Raw genomic sequence first — 21203 nt, forward strand, 5'->3', positions numbered from 1 at the left:
GTCAGAAGGTAACTAAAATATTACTACCGCATTTTGACCATTTAGTAGACATACGTCAAGAACCCTGGTCTTCGCCAGGAAAGAAATTCTCACTGTCTAAAAAGATGGTAGCTCGTTATCCTTTCCCTTCTGAGTTATGTAACAAGTGGGAAACTTCACCACTGGTGGTTTCCCATGTCACTCGTCTCGTGTCATCTACTCTGCCTGTCACACTGTCACCTCACTGCAGGAACCGACAGATAAGCGTGGGAAGGGATGCCTGAAGTCTATTTACTCCCTTACATGTGCTGTACATAGACCCACTATAGCAGCCTCCTGGGCTGCAAAAGGAATTGAAGCATGGGTTCAGGCATTAGAGGCATAGCTGCCTCAAGATATATCTGACACTGCCAGACAATACCTGTCTCATATTACCACCGCCGCCTATTACATTCAGGTGGCGTCCTCTGAGGCATGTGTATTGGCGGCCAAGGCATCGACTAAGTCCATCCTGGCTCGCCGTATTCTGTGGTTGAGGTCGTGGAAGGTGGACCTGGACTCCAAAAAGACCTTGGAGGTACTCCCTTTTAAGGGAGACATCCTATTTTGGGGAGATCTCAATAAGACTGTGACTGACTTAGCGGCTGCTAAGACTGCTTTTCCAGGGCCGTTTCTACAGGCGTGCGAGCCGTGCATTTGCACGGGGCGCCCGCCGCGGCTCCTGCTGGCAGCTGCTGCCTTCAAACTCCTGCCTCCCCCCGCCCCTCTGTTTTACTCCGCTCGCTGGGCGGTGTTATACATTGTGACGCGATTGCGCCGTGACGTCATGACGTAGTGACGTCATGATGTCATACGCCCGGGGTTTAAATGATAAAGGTAGACGCCGCAGAGGAGCGGGTGGGCGCCTTTTTATAAGTCAGTTAGTTAGGCGCCAGGTCAGAGCGGCTTAGGCTGACGGAGCGGAGGCCCTATGGAGGAGTCACTCACTGCAGCTAGAGACAGTTTTTCAAAGGGCGCGTGCGGCGGCCCGCGGGCTGCGGCGGAGTTAGGGGAGGAGGACCGTGATGGACAGGCTGCAGCACTCACACCGTAATCCACCGATCTGACCACGCAGTGAGTATTCTGCAGCCAGCCCAGCAGTCTCTCACAGTCACAATCAGACTGCTGGCTTTTAGGGGTAATTTTCTTGATGTAGTTAATGTAGGCTATAGATGGAGCCTGCAATTCCCCCCCCCCCCCCCCTTGTGTGTGTGTGTGGGCGCTGCCCCGAGCAACATGGAATCCTATAATTCAACTTATTTTTAAATGGTGCCAATGTGTGTATTTATTTTGCAGGGTGGGGTTGGTGGGGTAGTTCATCATGTCATGCCTGACATTTTACCCCCCTCCACTTCCTTCCTTTTTTTTATTTTTTTTAATTAAAGGGTGGTGTGCAAGGGAGCCTATAATGTCACCTTATTTTATTGTGGGGGTGGGGGGGACACTTGCCTGCCGTACTGTATAAAATGGGGACACTTGCCTGCCGTACTGTATAAAATGGGGACACTTGCCTGCCGTACTGTATAAAATGGGGACCCTTGCCTGCCGTACTGTGTAAAATGGGGACACTTGCCTGCCGTACTGTGTAAAATGGGGACACTTGCCTGCCGTACTGTGTAAAATGGGGACTCTTGCCCGCCGTACTGTGTAAAATGGGGACTCTTGCCTGCCGTACTGTGTAAAATGGGGACTCTTGCCTGCCGTGCCGTGTAAAATGGGGACACATTCCTGCCGTACTGTATAAAATGGGGACTCTTGCCTGCCGAAATGTGTAAAATGGGGACTCTTGCCCGCCGTACTGTGTAAAATGGGGACACTTGCCTGCCGTACTGTGTAAAATGGGGACTCTTGCCTGCCGTACTGTGTAAAATGGGGACTCTTGCCTGCCGTACTGTGTAAAATGGGGACTCTTGCCTGCCGTGCCGTGTAAAATGGGGACACATTCCTGCCGTACTGTATAAAATGGGGACTCTTGCCTGCCACACTGTGTAAAATTGGGACTCTTACCTTCCGTAATGTGTATAATGGGGAAACGTGCCTGCCGTAATGTGTAAAATGGAGACACGTGCCTGCCGTAATGTGTAAAATGGGGACACGTGCCTGCCGTAATGTGTAAAATGGGGACACGTGCCTGCCGTAATGTGTAAAATGGGGACACGTGCCTGCTGTAATGTGTAAAATGGGGACTCTTGCCTGCCGTACTGTGTAAAATGGGGACTTTTGATTTAATTTTTTTCCCTGTGGTGGCTGTGATATCAGATGAGGCCATGCCCATTTTAATAAGGCCACCCCCCCTTTTTTATAGCTATGGGGGGCGCATTTTTTTCCCTTCAATGGGGGGTGGGGGCGCATTTTGAAATCTCGCACTGGGAGCCAAATTGGCTAGAAACAGCCCTGTGCTTTTCTCCCGAATACTAATCCTTCTGCTCAGAAGGCAAAAGGTACCATTTTTCGCTCCTTTCGGCCTCAAGGAAAAGCAAAAGGTCAGGCATTCCCGAGACAATCTTATGCTCCCCAAACCACCAAGCCCAAGGCAAAACAATCCTAGGCCACCCGTCAGCCTGCTTCTAAACACAACAAGCATGTTGCATGACGGGGCGGGCCTCCCGCTGGGGTACCCCAGGGTGGGAGGCAGACTTCTGCGATTCACCCAGGTCTGGTTAAAGACCACTTCGGACACATTGTCTCTCACGGGTACGCAGTCTCTTTCAAGAGATGTTCCCCTTGCCAGATTTGCACAATGGTTATCCCTTCGGATCCGTTGAATGCGCAAGCTTTACATCTGGTTGTGCGTTCCCTCCTGGATAGAGTGGTAGTGCCGGTACCTCTGTCCCAGAGGGGCAGAGGATACTGCTCGACCCTGTTTCTAGTCCCGAAACCCAATGGGTCTTTCCGACCCATACTCAACCTCAAATCACTGAACAAGTTTGTGAGAGTTTCCAAGTTCTGTATGGAAACACTGCACTCAATTGTACTGGCCATGGAACCCGGCGATTATATGGTATCCCTGGATATACAAGATGCTTACCTGCATATACCTATTGCCATATTGCATCAGCAATATCTGCGGTTTGCTATTGGCAACCTTCACTATCAATTCCAGGCTCTGCCATTTGGACTGGCCACGGCCCCTCGGAACTTCACCAAGGTTATGGCTGTGATGATGGCTCATCTCCGTCTCCAGGGAGTCAGGATCCTGTTGTATCTGGAGGACTTGCTGATTCTGGTGAACTCCGAGGATGTGCTCCTCAGTCATCTACAACTGACGATAGACTTCCTACAAGCCCATGGGTGGCTCATCAACTGGAAGATGTCCTCGCTGGTCCCTGCTCGGAGCATGATGCACCTGGGGGCACTGCTGGACACACAAAGTCAATGACTGTTTCTGTCTCCAGGGAAGGTCCTGAAACTTCAGGACAGGATCAGATACTTCCTCTCTCGCCAAAAAGTGTCGATACACTCGGCGATGCAAGTACTTGTCCTCATGGTGTCAGCGTTTGACGTGGTAGAGTACGCTAAATTTCATTCCCGCCCTCTGCAGAAGTTAATCCTTTCCAAGTGGGACGGCCTACCTCATCGGATCAGGTCTCACATGATCTCCTTGACTCTGGAGGTTCGTCTGTCACTGACCTTGTGGCTACAGGATCAGCAGTTGAGCAGTTGGGGTGCGACGATGGACGCCAGTCTGAGCGGTTGGGGTGCGGTGTTGGAGCAACACTCTTTCCAGGGTCGGTGGACCAAGGAGGAATCACTCATCCTGATAAACATTCTGGAATTGCGGGCGGTATTCAATGCCTTGTCTCTCGCCCTGCCTCTGTTATGGAACAGGCCTGTTTAAGTCTGGTCAGACAACGCCACCACAGTGGCATACATAAAACATCAAGGAGGCACTCGAAGCCGCATGGCAATGATGGAAGTGTCAAAAATCTTTCATTGGGCGGAACGCCATCTGCCAGCAATATCGGCAGTGTTCATTCCGGGAGTCCTCAACTGGGAAGCGGATTTCCTCAGTCGTCAGGACGTGCATGCCGGAGAGTGGAGTCTTCATCAGGAAGTCTTTCAACTCCTAGTGGACAAGTGGGGCCTACCAGATGTAGACCTGATGGTGTCTCGACACAATCACAAAGTTCCGGTGTTCGGATCATGAACCAGGGATCCTCAAGCAGCGTTAGTGGAATGCACTAGCAATTCCACGGAACTTTCGGCTACCATACGTGTTCCCTCCAGTGTCACTCCTGCCCAGGGAACTGCGGAAGTTCAAACAAGAAGGAGGAATACTTCTAGTCGCTCCAGCGTGGCCAAGACACCATTGGTTCTCAGACCTACAGGGTCTATCGATAGAGCGTCCTCTTCTACTTCCTCAACACCCAGACCTCCTCGTTCAGGGCCCTTTGGTCTACCCGGACCTGGCCAGACTGGCTTTGACAGCATGGCTCTTGAAGCTTCACTTCTAAGGGCCAAAGAATTCTCAGAGGCGGTTATCCAAACTATGCTGAAGGCCGGCAAACCGGCATCTGCACGGATTTATTACAGGGTCTGGAATTCTTACTTCACCTGGTGTGCTGCTAAGAATTACGATGCTTACAAATTCAGTACTTCCAGACTTTTGGCTTTTCTACAACAAGGCCCGGATTTAGGCCTTCGTCTGGCATCCCTCAAGGTTCATATCTCTGCCTTGTTGGTATGGTTTCAGAGAAAAATTGCGTCTATTCCTGACATTCATACTCAGGGTGTTTTACTGATTCAGCCTCCCTATGTCCCTCCTGTGGCTCCATGGGATCTGTCTGTTGTCCTGAATGCCCTGCAAGAGTCTCCATTTGAACCTCTTGAGTCAGTGGACCTTAAATGGCTCACGGCCAAGGTCCTGTTCCTACTGGCTATCGCCTCTGCTAGGAGGGTGTCAGACCTAGGCGCTTTGTCCTGTCGTCCACCCTTCCTGATATTTCACCGTGACCGGGCAGTTCTTAGAACTCGCCATAGTTATTTGCCTAAGGTGGTGTCATCTTTTCACCTTAACCAAGAGATTATGTTTCCGGCCTTCACCTCTTCTGGTTTGTCTTCCAAAGAGCGGTCTTTGGATGTGGTACGGGCTCTCCGTATTTACATGGAGAGGACTGCTTATATTAGGAGGTCAGATACCCTTTTTGTCTTTTTTGGTATTCACAAATGTGGCTGGCCTGCGAACAAGCAAACATTGGCCAGATCGATTAGAATGGTGATTGCACAAGCATATGCACAGGCTGCTGCGGTTAAAGCCCATTCTACTCGGTCTGTTGGACCTTCTTGGGCGACCCGCCAGGGCGCATCCGCTGAACAATTGTGCAAGGCGGCTACGTGGTCCTCAGTGAACACGTTCATTAGGTTCTATGCTTTTGATACGTCCACCTTCCAGGATGCTTCCTTTGGACGCCGGGTTCTCATACCCGCTACGGCGCGTCCCCTCCCATGAGGAACTGCTTTAGGACATCCCCGATGATTTATGGTAGACTTACCATTGTTAAATCTCTTTCTGCAAGGTACATTGGTTCCACAGGGCGCCCACCCTGACGCACATAGCTTCTGTGGGTTTGTATGGCATTAGCCGCTAGTCCCTTCTCCTGTCGTGAGAACGTGGTTCTATGTGACTAACATCTACCTTCTCGTTTACCTGCTCCTACATTGGACTGAGCTCACAGTGCCTGGAGGCGGGGTTATAGAGGAGGCCCCACAATGCATCCTGGGACAGTCTAAAGCTTTAGCCTGTTGGTGCCTGGATCAAGATCCATCTCTACACACCGATGTTATTCCCTGTGGAACCAATGTACCTTGCAGAAAGAGATTTAACAATGGTAAGTCTACCATAAATCTTCTTATCTACAAAAGCGTAGTTCTTTACATAGTACCTATACAATTATATTATGCAGCACTTTAGAGAGAATATTTAATCATTGACACCAGTTCCTACCTAAGTGGAGCTTACAATCTATATTCGCTACCACATTGACACATACCAGGGTTTACCGAGCCTGTTGTCTTAGAAGGGTGGGGGAGGATACATTAGCACCTGAAGAACGCCTGTGCAAGCTTGGTAAGAGCATGCAAACTCCACACACACAAGGGCCTGGTTGTAATTAATCCCATTTCCTTACCACTGTGATACAGCAACACCCGCCACTGTGCTACAACCAGGTCCCACTTTTTGTGTGCATTGCTTAATGTAATAAATGGCCAAAAATGTACTCAAGGACCAGTATTACAAAGGATAGTATTACAAAATGCATGAACAAGTCAAACAACTATGCATAAGAGCTCCTGGCACTGTGATTAATGTCCTGCATTAAGGTTATATATGCAAAAATAAAAGATCACCCTGTTGAAGGAACATTATACTGAAACATAGTTAATACTAATGACAATGGTGCTGGCAATCATACATTACCAGGATAGTCCAGGAACAGAGCATTTTCTCCCTCATGGAGTGGGTCAGGTAGGCAAGTATGGACCATACTTGCCTACCTGACCCGCTCCATGAGGGAGAAAATGCTTTGTTCCTGGACTTTCCTGGTAATGTATGATTGCCAGCACCTGTGGTGAAACACCTTTCTTATCCATTAACTAGCTCACCACAGGTGATGGCAATCATACATTACCAGGAAAGTCCAGGAACAGAGCATTTTGTCCCTCATGGAGAGGGTCAGGTAGGCAAGTATGGTATGGACTATTAGACATAATATAACAAAAGTACATCAGCTGATACCTATTTATATTAATGCAGATATCTACAGAATTAAGGGAACTTGTGCAGAAAACATTTTGCTCACATGGGTTGTTTTATAAGTGATAGAAGATACAGTAAAACAGTTTAGTCATGCCACATTGCCAACGCCTTTGCTGGAGTATAAATTGTGCTGCAGACTTGGATATCTGAGTTACAAATGAATAGACTGGAAGTGAGGTGATCACGAGAACGCCTGTCGTGATCCCGGTGGTCCCAACAGGTGTTGAAATGCCGACACCGGAATACTGGCGCCACAGGCTTTTCTCCCTCTATGGGTGTCCACGACACCCACAGAGGGAGAATATAACTTGTGGCAAATGCAGCGAGCCACCTACCGCGGCGTGGTGAGCGAAGCAAGCCCACAAGGGGCTTTCTAGTGCTCGCCCCGCTGGCAGCATACTGGTGGCTGGGATCCCGCTGTTGGGATCATGACAGCCGCGATCCCGTCCGCCGGTAAAACGTATGTATTCCAGACTGGATGCATACCTGGCTCCAAGCATGGCGAGTTACAGGTTACTGATATATAAATGTAACACTTAAGATTATTAGTATTTATAAAGCTCCACTTTATGACCCTTCAACATGACCCTTTCCACCAGGTACAAGCTGATCTGAAAGCTATTGATGCACCCTTTTCCTAAATTAACTAGGTGACTACAGTCATACAGTCCAGAAGCAGAGTATTTTGTACCTGGTGGTAGGGATCATATTGCGGGGTGTGACATTTTATATTGTATACTGTTTTAAAATACAAAAATGTTTATTCATTCTCATTGTCATTAGGGTGGAGATAGATTCCCTATGACAGGATACACAGAGAATCTAACGTTCTCCTGACACAAACCTGTTACGCGTACTGTACATCAGACATTCAACAGTGATTTGTTTACTATCTAAATAAAGTGACATGTCTGTGGGTCTTTTTGCATCACATCATTACAAGGGCTGATGTCACGGAATGCTGCCCTTACCCCAGACCGGTTGTTAAATGGAAAAAAAATCTTGCATTTTGGAAAAACTGATGAGTTCACTGCCTGAAAGGTTCTATAAATAGGTATTTTATACTGATGTTGATCAATCTTATAATCTCAGCTTTGTTGACTGGGTTCATAGGCGTATTTATAATGGGTGCAAGGTGTGTAGTGCACATGGGCTTTTTGGATCCAGGGGAACCCACACCGCACACCCTGCACCTATATATTATACTTACCCCTCCGAAGTGGGAAAATGGTTGCTGTGCCCATTCTCCCGGTGATTTGCAAATGCGTAATAGAGATGTCCCAGAGAACAAGGCATGGGTGCCATGTTTCCAGAGACCTGCATATGCACAGTAGACCCTGGCATAAAGCAAGAGTTTACTTGCTGCCAGAGAAGAGGGGGCCCTCATGGAGCGGGCACACTGGCCAGTGCTTAAAGAGGTCCTAGAGAGGTGGTGGAACTCCCCCCGGGGGAGCCCATGCAACAAAGGTCCAAAAAAGGGGGCGTGGTCTCAAAAAGAAAGAGGCGTAGTCATGCAATAGTAATAATGCCCACAGTAGTAGTACCCCATATACACATAATGCCCACAGTAGTAGCACCCCGTAATACACAATGCCCACAGCAGTAGCGCTACTTGTACAATGCCCACAGTAGTAGTGCTCCTTATTCAATGTCCACTGTAGTGCCCACAGTGGTAGTGCCCCTTATATAGAGCCCATAGTAGTGGGGCCCCTTATGCAATGCCCCCAGTAGTAGTGCCCCTTATGTCACCAGGAGTGATGCCCCTTATGAAGTGCCCCCTTTACAATGCCCTCATTAGTAGTGCCCCCATTAGTAATGCCCTTAATGATAATGCCCCTGTGTAGTATTGCCCACAGTAGTAATATCGCCTGTAGTAATGCCCCGTCATTTAGCCCTCTGTAGTTTAGCCCCAGTAGTTATGCCCCCAGTAGTTTAGCCCCCAGTGGTAATGCCCCTGCAGTTATGACCCCAGTAGTTTACCCCCCTTTAGTTTAGCCTCCCAGTGGTAATGCCCCCAGTTGTTTAACCCCTGTAGTTTAGTCCTCATGTAGTTTGCTCCATAAACTTTATCCCCCAGTGGTAATGCCCCCTGTAGTTTAGCCCCTGCAGTTATGCCCCCAGTAGTTTAGCCCCCCAGTAGTAATGCCCTCAGTATTTTAGCCCCATGTAGTAATGCTCCCAGTAGTTTAGCCCCTGAAATTATGCCCCCAGTAGTAATGCCCCCTGTAGTTTAACCCCTGTAGTTATGCCCACTGTAGTAATGCTCCCAGTAGTAATGCCCCCTGTAGTAATGCCCCCAGTAGTTTGACCCCTGTAGTTATGCCCCCCTGTAGTAATGCCCCCAGAAGTAATGCCCCAGTAGTAATGTGCCCCAGTAGTAATGCCCCCGGTAGTAATGCGCCCCTGTAGTTTGCCCCCAGTAGTTAGCCCCCTTGTAGTTTGCCCCCAGTATCTTGCCCCCTGTATTTAGCCCGCCACTAGTTTGCCCCTTGTAGTTTGCCCCCAGTAGTTAGCCCCCCAGTATCTTGCCCCCTTGTAGTTTTCCCTCAGTAGCTTGCCCCCTTGTAGTTAGCCCCCCCAATAGCTTGCCCCCTTGTAGTTTGCCCCCAGTAGCTTGCCCCCTTGTAGTTTGCCCCAGTAGCTTGCCCCCTTGTAGTTAGCCCCCCAGTAGCTTGTCCCCTTGTAGTTTGCCCCCAGTAACTTGCCCCCTTGTAGTTTGCCCCCAGTAGCTTGCCCTCTTGTAGTTTGCCCCCAGTAACTTGCCCCCTTGTAGTTTGCCCCCAGTAGCTTGCCCTCTTGTAGTTTGCCCCCAGTAGCTTGCCCTCTTGTAGTTTGCCCCCAGTAACTTGCCCCCTTGTAGTTTGCCCCCAGTAGCTTGTCCTTTTGTAGTTTGCCCCAGTAGCTTGCCCCCTTGTATTTAGCCCCCCAGTAGTTTGCTCCCTTGTAGTTTTCCCTCAGTAGCTTGCCCCCTTGTAGTTAGTCCCCAGTAGTTTGCCCCCCAGTAGATACACACACATATGTTAAAAAACAAAAAAAACAAAAACCACAATACTCACCAAGCCCCGCTCCCGCGTCCGACCGTTGTGGTCCTTCCGGCGTCCGCTCCTGAGCACTATGAGAGAGACGTTATAACGTCTCTCCTATAGCGCGCATTGACAGAGCCGGAAGCTGGAGCTCAGTAGTGAGTTCCTGCCTCCGGCTGCCGCTGTTGAGAGAGAGCCGGGCGCCCACTGGTAACACAATATCAGCGGGCGCCCGGCATCTCCCTGTGGCGGCACACAGCGGTTTAGGTGAAGCGGAACTGCATTCCGTCTCCAAGTGGAACTGACGGGACGCTGTTCCGCCCCCGTTCCGGCTCACTTTAACCCCTGACACTGGCCCTCTACTCTCTTAAAACAACCCTGACTGGGTGGTTGCTTTATTAATCTATGGAGGATATTTATTAAAGCTTGGAGAGGGATATACAGTAGGGGTCTATGTACTAAGCTGAGATAAGGGGTAAAAACTCTAAAGGCAGAGAAAATCCCTGTACATTACGCTTCTCAGTATGTACTAAAGCAGGCCTGGCCAACTGGTGGCGCTCCAGCTGTTGTGAAACTACAAGTCCCAGCATGCCCTGCAACAGTTTAGCTATTAGGGAATGCTAAAACTCTGACAGGGCATGCTGGAATGTGTAGTTTCACAACAGATGGGGAGACACACCTTGGCCAGGCCTGTACTAAAGGGATTTTCTCTGCCTGCAGCCTGCTAGCACTATGTGCAGGCTACAATATTGAGCTGCCGCTGGGTGACTTAGCGCTAAGTGCCCCAGGTGTTACTAAGAGGATAGGTCACGTACCATTAGGTGTCTTACTCCAGCATTGATAGCGCCACCTGTAGTTGCTGGAGAAGCAGGATGTGAGTTCTGTCACTGTGGCCAGCTGTTAGTAAAGTTTTTACATAAGAAAAAAAAAAAGGTCACTGCTGCAGCTGTTGTCCGGGAGACAGGTAAATAGCACGCGGGGCTGTCAGGGGCAGGGGGTCTTGGCTGTTATCACCAAGGGGGTGACTTATCGCTCATTCTCCTCGGACGGCATATTTTTAACACCATGGCAGTTAGGAGTTGATTGGTTGGTAATTTGGCGTCTATTCATGAAGCAGTGAAAAGAGTGGAGATGTGAGCCAATGGAGAAGTTGCCATGGCAACCTATCAGTGTTGAGGTAACATTTAGAAAGTGCATTCTCCACACTCATTACTGCTTCATGAATAGATCTCTTAATCCATTGGCATTTCTATAATGGGTGCAATGTACTGTACGCGAAGCACACCGGCCCCTGAGTCCAGGGGGGGCACACACTGCAACCTTGTTTTCTCTAACGTCCTAGTGGATGCTGGGGACTCCGTCAGGACCATGGGGAATAGCGGGCTCCGCAGGAGACAGGGCACATCTAAAAAAGCTTTTAGGTCACATGGTGTGTACTGGCTCCTCCCCCTATGACCCTCCTCCAAGCCTCAGTTAGGTTTTTGTGCCCGTCCGAGAAGGGTGCAATCTAGGTGGCTCTCTTAAAGAGCTGTTTAGAAAAGTTTTTTTTTTTTAGGTTTCATTCAGTGATTCCTGCTGGCAACAGGATCACTGCAACGAGGGACTTAGGGGAGAGATCTCCAACTCACCTGCGTGCAGGATGGATTGGGATCTTAGGCTACTGGACACTGAGCTCCAGAGGGAGTCGGAACACAGGTCAGCCTGGGGTTCGTCCCGGAGCCGCGCCGCCGATCCCCCTTACAGACGCTGAAGAAGACGGCAGAACGGAGGTCCGGAAACAGGCGGCAGAAGACTTCACAGTCTTCATGAAGGTAGCGCACAGCACTGCAGCTGTGCGCCATTGTTGTCACACGGCTCACTGACCTAGTCACGGAGGGTGCAGGGCGCTGCTGGGGGCGCCCTGGGCAGCAATATAAGTACCTTATTGGCAAAATAAATACATCACATATAGCCATTAAGGCTATATGTATGTATTTTAACCCAGGCCAGTTCTTAAAAACCGGGAGAAAAAACCCGCCGAAAAGGGGGCGGAGCTTATTCTCCTCAGCACACAGCGCCATTTTCCCTCACAGAAAGGCTGAGGGGAAGGCTCCCATGCTCTCCCCTGCACTGCACTACAGAAACAGGGTTAAAACAGAGAGGGGGGGCACTGATTTGGCGATATAAATATATATATTAAATGCTATAAGGGAGGAACACTTTTATAAAGGTTGTCCCTGTATAATTATAGCATTTTGATGTGTGCTGGCAAACTCTCCCTCTGTCTCCCCAAAGGGCTAGTGGGTCCTGTCCTCAGAGCATTCCCTGTGTGGGTGCTGTATGTCGGTACGTGTGTGTCGACATGTATGAGAAAAATGTTGGTGAGGAGGCGGAGCAAATTGCCTGTAATGGTGATGTCACTCTCTAGGGAGTCGACACCGGAATGGATGGCTTACTTGTGGAAGTACGTGATCATGTCAACACGCTGCGAGCCGGTTGACGACATGAGACGACCGGCAAACAAATTAGTACCTGTCCAGGCGTCTCAGACACCGTCAGGGGCTTGTAAAAACGCCCATTTACCTCACGGACACTGACTCCAGTGTCGACGGTGAAGAAACAAACGTATTTTCCTTTAGGGCCACACGTTACATGTTAAGGGCAATGAAGGAGGTGTTACATATTTCTGATACTACAAGTACCACAAATAAGGGTATTTTGTAGGGTGTGAATAAACTACTTGTAGTTTTGCCTGAATCAGATAAATTAAATGAAGTGTGTGATGATACGTGGGGTTCCTCCGATAGAAAGTTATGGGCGGTATACCCTTTCCCGCCAGAAGTAAGGGCGAGTTGGGAAACACACCTTAGGGTGGATAAGGCGCTCACACGCTTATAAAACAAGTGGCGTTACCGTCTCCAGATACGGCCGCCCTCAAGGAGCCAGCTGATAGGAAGCTGAAAAATAGCCTAAGAAGTATATACACACATACTGGTGTTATACTGCGACCAGCAATCGCCTCAGACTGGATGTGCAGCGCTGAGGGGGCTTGGTCGGATTTCCTGACTGAAAATTTTGATACCCTTGACAGGGACAAGATTTTATTGTCTATAGAGCATTTTAAGGATGCATTTCTATATATGCGTGATGCGCAGAGGGATATTTGCATTCTGGCATCAAGAGTAAATGTGATGTCCATATCTGCCAGACGAAGACACGACAGTGGTCAGGTGAGGCAGATTCCAGACGGCACATGGAAGTATTGCCGTATAAAGGGGCGGTCCATCGGACCTGGTGGCCATGGCAACAGCTGAAAAATCCACCTTTTGTTCCCCGAGTCACATCTCAGCAGAAAAGGACACAGTCTTTTCAGTCTCAGTCCTTTCGTCCCCATACGGGCAGGCGGGCAAAGGCCAGTCATATCTGCCCAGGGGTAGAGGAACGGGAAGAAGACTGCAGCAAGCAGCCCATTCCCAGGAACAGAAGCCCTTCACAGCTTCTGCCAAGTCCGCAGCATGACGCTGGGGCAGTACAAGCGGACTCAGGTGCGGTAGGGGGTCATCTCAAGAGTTTCAGCACGCAGTGGGCTCACTCGCAAGGGGACTCCTGGATCCTACATGTAGTATCCCAGGTGTACATTGGAAATTCGAGACGTCTCTTCCTCACAAGTTCCGGAAGTCTGTTTTACCAACGTCTACCTCCGACAGGGAGGCAGTATTGGAAACAATTCACAGGCTGTATTCCCAGCAGGTGATAATCAAAGTACCCCTCCTACAACAAGGGAGGGGGTATTATTCCACACTATATTGTGGTACTGAAGCCAAACGGCTCGGTGAGATCTGAAATATTTGAACACTTACATACAAGCGTTCAAATCAAGATGGAGTCACTCAGAGCAGTGATAGCGAACCAGGAAGAAGGGGACGAGATGGTGTCACTGGATATCAGGGACATTTACCTACATGTCCAAATTTGCCCTTCTCACCAAGGGTACTTCAGGTTCGTGGTACAGAACTGTCACTATCAGTTCAGACGCTGCCGTTTGGATTGTCCACGGCGCCCCGGGTCTTTACCAAGGTAATGGCCGAAATGATGATTCTTCTTAAAAGAAACTTGGACGCTTTCCTGATAAGGGCAAGGTCCAGAGAACAGTTGGAGGTCGGAGTAGCACTATCTTTAATAGTTCTACGACAGCACGAGTGGATTTTAAATATTCCAAAATCGTAGCTTTTCCGAGGACACGTCTACTGTTCCTAGGGATGATTCTGGACACAGTCCAGAAAAAGGTGTTTCTCCCAGAGGAGAAAGCCAGGGAGTTATCCGAGCTAATCGGGATCCTCCTAAAACCAGGAAAAGTGTCAGTGCATCATTGCACAAGAGTCCTGGTAAAAAAATGGTGGCTTATTACGAAGCAATTCCATTCGGCAGATTTCACGCAAGAACTCTTCAGTGGGATCTGCTGGACAAATGGTCCGGATCGCATCTTCAGATGCATCAGCGGATAACCCTATATCCAAGGACAAGGGTGTCTCTCCTGTGGTGATTACAGAGTGCTCATCTTCTAGAGGGCCACAGATTCAGCATTCAGGATTGGATGCTGGTGACCACGGAGGCCAGCCTGAGAGGCTGGGGAGCAGTCACACAGGGAAAAAATTTCCAGGAAAGTGTGATCAAGTCTGGAGAATTCTCTCCACATAGATAGAGCTAAGAGCAAAATTATAAGGCTCTAAACTTAGCAAGACCTCTGCTTCAAGGTCAGCCGGTATTGATCCAGTGGGATAACATCACGGCAGTCGCCCACGTAAACAGAAACGGCGACACAAGAAGCTGGAGGGCAGTGAAAAAACTGCAAGGATTTTTCGCTAGGCAGAAAATCATGTGATAGCACTGTCAGCAGTGTTCTCTCCGGGAGTGGACGACTGGGAAGCAGACTTCCTCAGCAGGCATGACCTCCACCTGGGAGAGTGGGAACTTCATAGGGAAGTTTTTCCGCATGATTGTGAGCCATTGGCAAAGACCAAAGGTGGAAATGATGGCGTCCCGCCCGAACAAAAAACGGGACAGGTATTGCGCCAGGTCATGAGACCTTCAGGCGATAGCTGTGGATGTCCTAGTAACACCGTGGGTGTAACAGTCGGTGTATGTGTTCCCTCCTCTGCTTCTCATAACCAAGGTATTGAGAATTATAAGATATAGAGGAGTATGAACTATACTCGTGACTCCGGATTGGCCAAGAGGGACTTGGTACCCGGAACTTCAAGAGATGCTCACAGAGGACTAAGGGCCTGGGGAGCTAAGAAGGGACTTGCTTCAGCAGGTACCATGTCTATTCCAAGACTTACCGCGGCTGCGTTTGACGGCATGGCGGTTGAATGCCGGATCCTGAAGGAAAAAGGCATTCCATAAGAGGTCATACCTACCCTGGTCAAAGCCAGGAAGGAGGTGACCGCACAACGTCATCACCACAGGTGGTAAAAATATGTTGCGTGGGTGAGGCCAGGAAGGCCCCACGAAGAAAATTCAACTAGGTCGAATTCTACACTTCCTGAAAACAGGAGTGTTTTGAGCCTAAAATTGGGGTTCTTTAAGGTTTTAAGTTTCGGCCCTGTAGAATTTCTTCCGAAAAGAATTGACTTCAGTTCCTGAAGTCCAGATTGTCAAGGGAGTATTGCATATACACCCCTTTTTGTGCCTCTAGTGGCACCGTGGGATCTCAACATAGTGTTGGGATTCCTTAAAATCATATTGGTTTGAACCGCTCAAATCTGTGGATTTGAAATATATCACATGGAAAGTGAACATGCTGTTGACCAATATCTCACATGGACAGTGACCATGCTGTTGGTCCTGGCCTCGGCCAGGCGATTGTCAGAATGGGCGGCTTTGTCTTACAAGAGCCCATATTTAAATTTCCATTCGGACAGGGCAGAACTGGGACTCGTCTCCAGTTTTCTTCCTAAGGGGGTGTCAGGTTTTTCACCTGAAACAACCTATTATGGTGCCTGCGGCTTCTAGGGACTTGGAGGACTCCAGGTTAATAGACGTTGTCAGGACCCTAAAAATATATATATATATATATATATATAGTTTAGGACGGCTGGAGTCAGAAAGTCTGACTTGCTGTTCATATTGTATGCACCCAACAATATGGGTGCTCCTGCGTCTAAACAGACGATTGCACGTTGGATCTGTAGCACAATCCAACTTGCACATTCTGTGGCAGGCGTGCCACAGCCTAAATCTGTAAAGGCCCACTCCACTAGGAAAGTGGGCGCATCTTGGGCGGCTGCCCGAGGGGTCTCGGCATTACAACTTTGCCGAGCAGCTACGTGGTCAGGGGAGAACACGTTTGTAAAATTTTACAAATTTGATACTCTGGCTAAGGAGGACCTGGAGTTCTCTCATTCGGTGCTGCAGAGTCATCCGCACTCTCCCGCCCGTTTGGGAGCTTTGGTATAATCCCCATGGTCCTGACGGAGTCCCCAGCATCCACTAGGACGTTAGAGAAAATAAGAATTTACTTACCGATAATTCTATTTCTCGTAGTCCGTAGTGGATGCTGGGCGCCCATCCCAAGTGCGGATTGTCTGCAATGCTTGTACATAGTTATTGTTACAAAAATCGGGTTATTCTTGTTGTGAGCCATCTTTTCAGAGGCTACTTCGTTTTGTTATCATACTGTTAACTGGGTTCAGATCACAAGTGGTACGGTGTGATTGGTGTGGCTGGTATGAGTCTTACCCGGGATTCAAGATCCTTCCTTATTGTGTACGCTCGTCCGGGCACAGTACCTAACTGAGGCTTGGAGGAGGGTCATAGGGGGAGGAGCCAGTACACACCATGTGACCTAAAAGCTTTTTTAGATGTGCCCTGTCTCCTGCGGAGCCCGCTATTCCCCATGGTCCTGACGGAGTCCCCAGCATCCACTACGGACTACGAGAAATAGAATTATCGGTAAGTAAATTCTTATTTTATTACTAACCTTCCAGAGTCCAGCGTCGGAGCCGCAGTAAAAAAAAATTGCTAGCAAAATGGCCACCGCTCATGCACAGTAGGGTTTTAGTCTACTGCGCAATGCCAGAGTTTACTGCGCTGTGTACTGGAGTCTGCTCACGGGTCCCCTCCTCTGTTAAAACGCCCCTGCCTAAATGTCTCTCTATTTTATTTCTCCCCATGTGGCGTGCTGGATAGGAGCAGATCAAAACAAATTCAATGACATTCTAGAGATTATTTCATTTGTTGATAATTGCTATAATGTGTAAATATTTCAAGATTAGTGTATTAAAGGGTTCTGTGTCTGTACCCTCACTGTGGCCTCACCCGATCTATAGCTTTTGTCTAGCATGCTGGGACTAGTAGTGTCACACCTCCATACTAGTAGTTCTATAACTTTTGTAATCCTATACACAAATAGACCAAGCCATGGCTGCACAGTCAGCCTCCCAAACTCTCTATGTCCTGAGTCTTCCATATACTGGTATGGTTTAATTGTCAGTGCTGCCTCCTCTAATCATATACAGGTTGAGTATCCCTTATCCAAAATGCTTGGGACCAGAAGTATTTTGGATATGGGATTTTTCCGTATTTTGGAATAATTGCATACCATAATGAGATATTATGGTGATGGGACCTAAATCTAAGCACATAATGCATTTATGTTACATATACTCCTTATACACACAGCCTGAAGGTCATTTTAGCCTATATTTTTTGTAACTTTGTGCATTAAGCAAAGTGTGTCTACATTCACACAGTTCATTTATGTTTCATATACACCTTATACACACAGCCTGAAGGTCATTTAATACAATATTTTTAATAACTTTGTGTATTAAACAAAGTTTGTGTACATTGAGCCATCAAAAAACAAAGGTTTCACTATCTCAGTCTCACTCAGAAAAGTCCGTATTTCGGAATATTCCGTATTTCGGAATATTTGGATATGGGATACTCAACCTGTAATAGCAAATGTAAATGAGAAATTACAGGAGGACTGGTATTAAATTCCTTTCAACACATTATTATAATTTTTATTAACATTTACTCATATAGTGCCAGCATATGCTGTGGTGCTTTATATTTGGGAATAAAACAGTAAAAAAATAAGCAGCAGACGAGGAGGTAAGAGGTCCTTGCTTGCAAGTTTACAATTGTGTATTAGTTATATAATGTACACTGTATTATATAATGAATCAATGTACTCTAGGCCTGATGGAGAGTTGGAACGTAAATCAGTCATAATTGCTCCCACATTGCCTGCAGGGATCTGAATGAATATATTTCTCCTTGTGCCTCTGCAGTGCTAAGTTTAATGGTCATTATCATCATTCAGACAGCTTATATTAGAAGCAGATGATATGCCTGCAATCAGGTGTATTTTTGTTTCTGCATAGAACACAATTCCGTTGACACTTAGGGGTAAATTTACTAAGTTAGACGTTTTTTTTATAGAACTGGTGATGTTGCCTATAGCAACCAATCAGATTCTATTATCTTCTAGAAGCAGCTAGGTAAATGTTAAGTGGAATATGGTTGCTATGGGCAACATCACCGGTTCTAAAAAAACTCCCGCCTTAGTAAATTTACCTCTTAATGTACATTGCCTACATGCAGTGAGGCCAGTGGCTAAGGAGGCACTGACTAGTATCAGAGCCAGATTTACACACACAGACATATACAGGCACGAATGCACCTCGTTTGCTGTCACTGCGTGCACGCGTGCATGTCAATATGCAGATGTCAAGCTACTACAATCCACCTTTGGGGAGATTTATCAAAGCCTTCTAAAGAGTGTAAAAGTGGGCAAGCAAGGAAGTTGCCCATAGCATCCAATCCGCTTCTACTTATCATATTATAGAATGTACTTGTTAAATGCTAGCTAGGGGCAGATGATTGGTTGGTTCTACTCTTTAAGCTGGGTACACACTAGCCGATATATCGGACCTTCTATTAAACAACCAATATATTTTGCTGCTTCATTGGCCAGTGTGTACCAACGATATGTATGTGAACACTGTCGTTTACAGACATATCGCGTCGGCCCTGCTGCATGCACGATAACCAATATATCTACAGGGGTGTAGTATGGTATGCCGGCGGCCGGGCTCCCGGCGACCAGCATACCGGCGCCGGCATACCGACAGCGTGGCAAGCGCAAATGAGCACCTTGCGGGCTCGCTGCGCTCGCCACGCTGCGGGCACGGTGGCGCGCTATGCACGCCACGCTATTTTATTCTCCCTCCAGGAGGGTCGCGGACCCCCACGAGGGAGAAAAAGTGTCGGTATGCCTGCTGTCGGGATTCCGGCGCCGGTATACTGTGCGCCGGGATCCCGACAGTCGGCATACTGAAGACCACCCATCTACAGATATATTGGTGCATCGTGTGTGTATTGGTGGTCAGCCGTCCGCCCGTACACATGCTGCAGAGGCTGCTGGTGATTGATGGCTCAGCTGGGCGGGAGTATGTAACTGCCTGCCCAGTTTGTGACGTCAGTCACGACGGATCGGGCAGTGTGTGTGCAAACCACACTGCCCGATCCGCCTATAGATATTATATCTGCAGATCCATTGATCTGCAGATATATTATCTACCAGTGTGTGCCCAGCATTAGAAGGCTTGATACATCTCCCCCAAGTGTGTCTTAACATTTGTATACAACTTTTGAATGGTGTGTCTCTAACATAGGGTGCTCCCTAATATAATTCAGTAAGGAGACCACTGCAATAAATGGAATACAAATGTTAAAGCCCTTTGATTCTTTTACGTGGTATTCTGACTTATAATAGTATGGCCTTATTACAGATTATTTCTGCAGCGGGGTACATTGGTTTCCACAGTGAAACATCAGGGTGTAGAGATGGATCTTGATCCAGGCACCAACAGGCTAAAGCAGAGGTTCCCAAACTTTGTGCCGTGGCTCCCTGGGGTGCCTCGAGACACTTGCAGGGGTGCCCTGGATTGGTGGTCCCCGACCAATTCAAATTATTCATGGTCAATATAATAGGCAAACCAGTGCTGGTGACTGCCAGTCATAAAATATGTGGCCAAACAGAAGCAAATCTTGTCCCTCAACACACAACTGACCCTAAGGATGACATATAAACGCAATCTACTTCAAGTAATATTTCGTTCTAAATTTCTCAATAAGAAATTTTTGGCCTAGGGGTGCCGTGAAAAAAATTCTGATATTCTATGGCGCTGTGATTCAAAAAAGTTTGGAAACCACTGGGCTAAAGCTTTAGACTGTCCCAGGATACATTGGGGCCTCCTGCAGGCACTGTAAGCTCAGTTTCGAGTTGGTGCCGGCAGAAGCAGGTCACGTAACGGGGGGCTGCTCTGGGCAGCCCTGAAAAAGCTTTTAAAAGACTTCAAGGGCTGCAGCACTTACATGTCAGGGTGACATTCTGGGCTGCGGCTCCGTCACCCCCCCAGCGGCGTTGCATACTCCCGCTGCCTCTGTTCCCGGGTACTTGCGGCGGAGATGCTCCGGCGCTAGGCACACGGTCGCAGACGCTTTCCTGGTTCGCGTGGCTGCTACAGAAGGGATGAGGTAAGAGGGTCCCCCAGACGGAACCCACCATTAAATTGTGTTCCGGTCACAGTCTAAGGAGACGGACTGCGACGCTGGCGTGGACACTGTAACAGAGCAGGGACCCCACTATATCCACTAGGGCATAGGTTCCCAAACGCGGTCCTCAAGGCACCCCAACGGTCCTGGTTTTAAATGTATCCATGCTTGGCCACAGGTGACTTAATTAGCACCTTAGTCAATTTGATTTAACCACATGTGCTGGGCCATGGATATACCTAAAACCTGGACTGTTGGGGTGCCTCGAGGACCGCGTTTGGGAACCTCTGCACTAGGGCATAGTACAGGTCGGATATATAAATATATAAATAAATGTATATAAATATCCTTTTTATTAAGACTCCATAGTACCAGGTGGTGAGGACCAGCATAGGGGAGAAGGCGCTTGACCTGTAGCCCCACCCCCCAGCTCCGGGTGCCATCTACTGCTGGTGTTCCCGCCCTGGAGCTGCCTCACACTCTCCCTCACTTCCTGACTGGGACGCTGGGCGCCATCTTCTATGATTAGCTGCGACTGGTCTCCGGGACTGCAGGGCAAGGTCTCCTCTGTAAATCCGCCTGTACATCAGCGCCGTGATTTTACAGACACTTAAGTATTCTACATGTCACTATTAAGACATCGTTAGTTAAGTGTACCTGTGCCAGAATATATTGTACGAGTATTCGGATATATACATCGGTTCTCGGACCGTGCATTGTTTATATATATATATATATATATATATATATATATATACTGTATATATATATACTGTATATTATATATATATATATATATTAGTGATGTGCACCGGAAATTTTTCGGGTTTTGTGTTTTGGTTTTGGGTTCGAACGCG

General features: G+C 48.1%; 1 long non-coding RNA gene across 3 annotated transcripts in view; it reads left to right on the forward strand.

The window, feature by feature from the left end:
* Positions 1-10617: 10617 nt before the first annotated feature.
* The window catches only part of LOC134928196 (uncharacterized), a 100491-nt gene continuing 89905 nt past the window's right edge, over positions 10618-21203 (forward strand). Inside the window, exon 1 of one of the 3 annotated variants that reach the window (XR_010177850.1) lies at positions 10618-10762. This is a non-coding gene — a long non-coding RNA (uncharacterized LOC134928196). Of the gene's footprint in view, positions 10763-10805; positions 10976-21203 lie in introns of those variants that run through there. The other 2 variants (XR_010177851.1, XR_010177852.1) reach the window with 2 other exon arrangements.

This window comes from Pseudophryne corroboree, chromosome 5 (genome assembly GCF_028390025.1).
Source record: "Pseudophryne corroboree isolate aPseCor3 chromosome 5, aPseCor3.hap2, whole genome shotgun sequence".
Lineage (NCBI taxonomy): Eukaryota > Metazoa > Chordata > Amphibia > Anura > Myobatrachidae > Pseudophryne > Pseudophryne corroboree.